The sequence below is a fragment of the Vulpes lagopus genome, chromosome 18 (genome assembly GCF_018345385.1).
Source record: "Vulpes lagopus strain Blue_001 chromosome 18, ASM1834538v1, whole genome shotgun sequence".
NCBI classification, from domain to species: domain Eukaryota; kingdom Metazoa; phylum Chordata; class Mammalia; order Carnivora; family Canidae; genus Vulpes; species Vulpes lagopus.
The window spans coordinates 45,093,643-45,100,482 of record NC_054841.1 but is presented as its reverse complement, the minus strand read 5'-3'; positions in this window follow the sequence as shown (position 1 = coordinate 45,100,482).

Here is a 6,840-nt window from a genome sequence, read left to right as displayed (position 1 = left end):
CATACAGAGCATTGCGTTGTACTCCTTGTCTTGCCTGTGGTGTGTTCAACTCCCTTCCCCAGTTCATGTGTCGCCTCCTCCAGGAAGCTTTCTCTGATCCTCCCCGCATCACTACTGCCCAGTCCTTCCTGGTATCTCCCATAATTTCCTGAACATATCGCTATTGTTAATTAATATTCTCTAGTTAGATGTCCATCTCCTGCATTAGATTGTGAGCTCTCTGAGGTCTGGGCTATGTCGGACTTCCCAGCTAGATTTTGACTTCTTTAGGGATTGAGACTGTGTCCTCATTCTATTTGTACCTTCATTGCTGTGCGTAAACTGGCACAGAGTAGAGACTCAGTTAACTAAGTCTACTGATCGGATCAAAAAGATTACCAAGAAGGACATTAAAATGTGATAAAAGTGTGGCCCATGGAGAGGTACTTCAATTCAGAGAAAAGAAGGAAAATAAAAGGATAGAAAGGGAGATACTTAGTAATGTTTCCTGTGACATTTAAATTCTTCGGTGTTGGCTAAACAGAAACAACAATATGGTTCAATTCCTTCCAATTATTCAGTATGATGATTTTAATAATTGCATAATTTGCACATATCCTATGTCTAAGTGACATCAGGGGTTTCCCAGATAAAATTTGGGGAAGAAAACTGTCAAATGTAATTCTTCCTTTAAGATTTACTGAAAGCAGTAAACTGTGTCTTCCAATCATCTTATTGAAGTACAAGATCTTAATTATAAATCAGCTAAGTGGGGCAGCCTGGGTGGCTCAGCGATTTAGCGCCACCTTTGGTCCAGGGTGTGATCCTGGAGACCCTGGATCGAGTCCTATGTCGGGCTCCCTGCATGGAGTCGGCTTCTCTCTCTGCCTCTCTCTGTCTCTCTCCCCCTCCGTGTGTGTGTGTGTGTGTGTGTGTGTGTGTGTGTCTGAATAAATAGATAAATCTTAAAAAAAAATCAGCTAAATGGATGGTCATTTTCATATTCCAGGACACCTGTTAATTTATGTCAAGCGAATCAGAAATGATGATGATTTGCTTTGTTACTGTTTTTCTTATTGTTTACTATTTATTGTTGTTATTTTAGCTACTCAGCATCCAACATCACTTCCTCCAATAATATACTTCACTGTTTTGGGGGGGTATGTCCTATTCTGTATAGTCTTGGTAGGAGATAGGTACCCCCTACCTTACAAAAAGGGCTAGCACCTCAGATTTCCTGATTCAGGGCAGCCAGGTAGGTGGACACATGAGGTAGGCATCCATCTAAGGCTTGGCCAATTGGATGTTCTTTGGGACTTTGAACTTGGAGATGTTCAGGATAGTGGGAGGTCCTTTATTGTCAAGGAAGCCTTGGCATACTGACCCATGTGCTCAGCTCTATGACTTGTCTGGGCCTCCCAGACCTCCCTTGGTATCTAATTTTCTAGTTATTTTCCAAGTCTGGCTCTCCAACCTTCCATTGATTTGAGAGCCTGGCATTCTTTAGATGAATCATAATTACCTAAATAGTCGATTTCTATTGCTTAAATTGAGAATGCTGTCTGAAAAACCAAGTAAAATCAGTCTCAATTTAGGACATACATTTACATGTAGACTAGTAAAATAATTTGTATTCTTGCTTTGTGGTTGATAAGAATTGTTCTCTAAGAATTATTTTGAAATTGATTTTTTCTAGAAAATTACAGGAATTTATAAGTAAAACTGCGTGATGGATTTCCTCCATTTTGAACGGGCAGTTTTTGTTGAAATTCTATAATCTACATGCATTTTTAGAAAATCTAGCACCTTGTCCTAAATTAGGGAGTAAATCTTATCTAATATTAAACCTCATGGCATTTTGTGTATTGGAGGAAGAGTTGAGGTAATGAGCACATTTTCACAGGCTTCTCACCCATGAAATTTTATACCTCTCTAGCATTTGTGCATCATCCTTCTATTCAAGTTGGTTTACTATTTAGATAGTTTCCATGATTCTTGATTTTTTCCAACATTATTCAAAGATACATTTTTTTAAATTTTTTTTTCATTTTTTTTAATTTATAAAAGTTCTTATGATACTTACTTGTGGGCTTATATTTTTCTAATGTTGACATGTTTCCACAATTTACCACTGCAATGTTAATACTGTTGTGATGATAAAAAAAAAAGTATATCCAAAGCAGATGACATTGTGGTTTAAACACACAACTGTGAAAACATCTGCTTGACTAAATTTAGAAACATGATGATGTTTTTTTCCCTTTAAGGCATTGCTTTGTTATCAAGCGTCCATCAGACATATCAAAACAGCTAGTACTTTTTCAAAAACTTTTTCATGTCTGTCCTGAAGTGAAATTCTCATATAAAATGATTTATAGTCAAGTTTAAAGTTAAATATTAAATCTCCTCATTTGACAGATATTTTGAAAGAAACTATTAAGAGATATTTCTGGAGAAGAAAAAATATATTTTCGGTTTCTACAGTAATATATCATCTGGAAAACGAGGACATTGGGTTTCTTGTATCTCAAGTGTTGAGTTTGGCATTTCATTCTTATGAAGGGCCACCCCTTATTTCTTAGGAATTTCAGATAGGTGTAGGTTTTCAGGGTCACAACATGCACATTGAATGAATAAGTCAATATTTCAGGGTAAAAGCCAATATAAGGAAAATTTGAATTTATTAGATTGTAGCTTTTTTTTTTTTTTTTAAGAAAATAAGAATGCAAAACTCCTATGATCAAAATAGACTGTCATGGGTGGGGGGTGGTGGTCACAAGGGGTTGGCTCTCTGTGGCCAACAGTATCTAAATGAAGTTCCGCAGTATGTCTGACACACTAAAAGATCTTACTCCTGAGTACAGGCACAATGAGCTTATCTGATAGGAAAATCTGCAGCTAAAAGTTGAATTTTTCCATATACTAAAATTAATATAATATTCATGACAACTAGGATTAATGTGCAGGCACAAGATATTTTAGTCAATCTGAAAAAAACCAAACCCAAATCCTTCCAAATTGAAAAACTCTGATTAAGTGAAAACTAGAAAGTAAAATATATTAACAGTTAGGTTATCTGGAAACTAAGAGCTGGCAGGTCTAAGCATATAGAATGATTCCATTTATGGAAGTTAAAAAGGCAAACAAATTGTTTCTGATAGCAATGACTGAATTTGGGGGAAAATTGTGGTCAAAATTGGGGGAGAAGATCTACTAGGCATTTCCTTTGTGTCTGCAGCAACACCAATTTAGGAGGCAATGAAGGGGATCACAGTGTGTGTGTGTGTGTGGGGGACAAATACGTTTTCATAAACCATGAATAAGCTGTTTAAAGAAGACAGAGAAGTCTATTTATATTTTAGAAATATTTCTGAGGAAAGAAGGGTAGACTTCTAAAATTTGGATATATAACACATCAGTTAAATTGAAAACATTGCACTAAACATTTCCTAATAATCCTGACTGAGAAATTAATGAAGAAATGAATGAAAGAGTTTATTTATTTAACAAATATTGACTGAATGCTGACACCAGCCCTATGCTGGCATAGGCCCAACAATGATGAATTATAGAACTGTTTGATAAGTATTTAACATCAATGATGGTAGGAATTGCAGTTTTCACATGGTCCTTGAAAGATCAATTTTCAGCAAAATAGAAAAGAATGGGAAGTGCAAAACTAGTCATCACAATTTAGCTATATCTATTGTTCAGTAAATATGTGTTCGTTTGAATTTATGTAAATAGTATACAAAAACAAAATTAAAAATCTAAAATTCTATTACAGACAACATCAGGAATTGGCAAGTGTTTCTCTTTATTCTTTGGGAGCTCTTGGTCTCTCATTTCCATCACTCTGTCATGGTTACTTGGGCTCTGTCTTCCTGAACACCTGAATTCAATTTACTGTTATCAGGAAAACATGATGCTTTTCTGGTAAGTGATGTATGGAGGAAATAACAAAGCTCTACAGCCCTTCACTCTTCCCTGTTAGATTCTTGAAACACATGCCCAGTTCAGATCAGGTTCCGCATTTGTTACTGAGAAAGGGTCTTAGCCACCTGAGGGCTCTTACATTCTTTTCTTTTTTTACAAAAAGTCCGCCTGGGGGCTCCTGGCTGGCTCAGTCAGTTAAGTGTGTGTCTTCAGCTCCCGTCCTGATCCCGGGGTCCTTGTTTGGAGCCCGCAGGCTCAGCACTGAGTCTTCTTCTCCTTCTGCCCTTCCCAGTCCCCTGCCCCTCCCCTCCCCCTGCTCCAGCGTGCGCGCTTTCACTCTCTCTCTCTTTCAAATAAATAAACTCTTTTAAAAAAATAAGTGTGCCCCAGGGGATCCCTGGGTGGCTCAGCGGTTTGGCGTCTGCCTTTGGCCCAGGGCGCGATCCTGGACTCCCGGTATCGAGTGCCGCGTCGGGCTCCGGGCATGGAGCCTGCTTCTCCCTCCTCCGGTGTCTCTGCCTCTCTCTGTCTATCATAAATAAATAAATCTCAAAAAAAAAAAAAAAAAAAAAAAAAAGTCTGCCCCAAATCATGAAAGGTGTAAGCAATGTCTTCTACCTGAAACACTCACCTAGGACATGGAAAAGCATTCTTTTGAATATCATTATGGATTCCTGAATTTTATTTATTCAAAGTGTTATAATTAATATCATTCATTCTGATCTTGCTAGACAGTCACAGTGGGTTCTCTCCAGCATCTGGTGGCATTCATTTTCTACGACTGCTGCAACAAACTACCACAAACTAGGTGGCTTAAACTAACAGAAATTTATTTTCTCATAGTTCTTAAGTTCAGAAGTTTTTAACTTTATTATGCTTATTTATCATTTATTCATTATCTTTATTTATTGGTGAAAGTGGGACATTAATTCAACAGCATGTAAGTGTCTGAAAAATGCTTGGCACTCAGAACCTCCAGGAATAAAGAATTAATTACAAAGATGGTAAAGTCCTCAAGGAGTTCACAGTTCTGTAGGAATGATTTTTTGAAAGCAACAGAAAATGACAAGTATTTTTCTTTTATTTTTGTTTCATGTGGAATATTAAACATGGGTTTATAGGCATCGAAGTAATGATTTATATTTCTTGCTTTTTTAGAGAAATCCTGGAGTTCTACATTTTCATCAGTAAGCAAAGGTTAGGTATAATGGATGAGATGCATTCAATGCATGAATGCCTGTTTTTGGTGTTACCAACTTTTCACAGTGTCACATGTTTACTTTATGTTGTCCCTTACCTCTTCATTTATTTAGTTGTTCTGCCCCTCAACTAGATTGAAAGCCTTGGAGGACAGGAGACTACATCTTATACATCTTTTTATCTCCAAGGTTTAGATTCATGCCTTGCACATAGGTCAGTAAATGTTTGATGACAATGACAGGTTGCTGCATGATAGACAATTTGAATTCCCTAAGACAGGTGCATCCTATTTTTTTCAATTAAAGGTGTCTTCTTCTAAGGGAGCAGGGCAGTGAATACTGTGACATACTATGCATAACCAGGTACAGGCTAAGTACTGTGATGATAGCACCCAAAATGCCTTAAAGGAAAAGGTTATTTCTCTCTTGCAATAGTCTTGGAGGGTTTGTGGCTCTTTTCAAGGGGTCATCTGGGGACCCAGGCTGGCATCATCTTGAGTAGGGCTTCCTATGCTAGATTCATCTAGATCTGAGATCCATCCACGTTACTGGGTTTATCAGTAGTCCATTCCTTTTTTATAGCTAAATAATATTTCTTTGCATGAATATGTCCTAGTGCTATCAAGGCTATTTTGACAACTCTAAAAATAGAGAGGCTCTAACAACTAGAAGATACGTTTTTGCATGCCTGGATGTGATAAATGGGACTATTTTAGCTTTTATTCCATTTTATTTAACAAACTTTTACTGAGTGCTTCTAGAGGCCAAATATTATGCCAGTTATGAGAATACAAAGCTATGTAAATCTCTGGCTTTCACCCCAAGTTACAGGTTTCCCTTGGAGGAGAAAAAGTTGTGTTGTTCCAATTGAAGGGAAAGCACATGATTTTAAAAAGCCAGCATAAGCACTTTCTCAAATATTGTCAAAATTTGGAGCATGGAAGGATCCAGATGCCAGTAAATTATCCTATAGATCTATTGTAAGAAACCTCCGGGCCATCTTCCATCCCAAGAGTTTTGCTCGAGGTTACAGGCACCTAGCCTTAAAAAGCATACCAACTTGAGAGTCAGGTCCCTCAGGTTCCATTTCTGGTTCTGCTACTGGATTGCTATGTGGCTTTGCACAATACAGAGAACGTGCACTTCCTACAAAGAAAGAAACAAGATCCTGAGGAGCCCTCTGAGTAAGAGAACCTCATAACCCAAGTGAAGTTGGATCTCAGGGACCAAGGGGATTGGCTGGACTCCTTACCCAGAGTCTAGGGATGCCCTTCCTGCTGCCAAAGCCATTAATTTTAGTGTGAAGGTCCATTAATTTTAGTGGAGGTCAGATTTTAGCATGGTCAAAGGGAATTCAATTTCCTCCCTGGTGTGAGTTCAGAAGTCAAAACGAAAAATGGTTTGCATTTTAGGAGCCTTGAAACTTTTCTTACTGAGATGTTCTTGTGGTTCACATTGCACTAGAAGTAACTGGGTTGGTAATACACACCAAGGAGTGAAGGTTTGCGAGCTCAGGGCCTCTTGGGGAAGGAGGCGGATGGATGCTGTCCAGCAGCTTGGGGGACCCTCCAAAGTTGTCACGGCACCCGCCCCCGACTGGAGAACTACATTTCCCTGGAGGCCTTGCGGCCCACAGCCCGGTGAGGAGGAAAAACGTGCTCAGACCCAGCCTATTGACTCTCATCGTGCCTAAGACGCGCCAGCCTGATTGGAGGGCTGTGTCGCA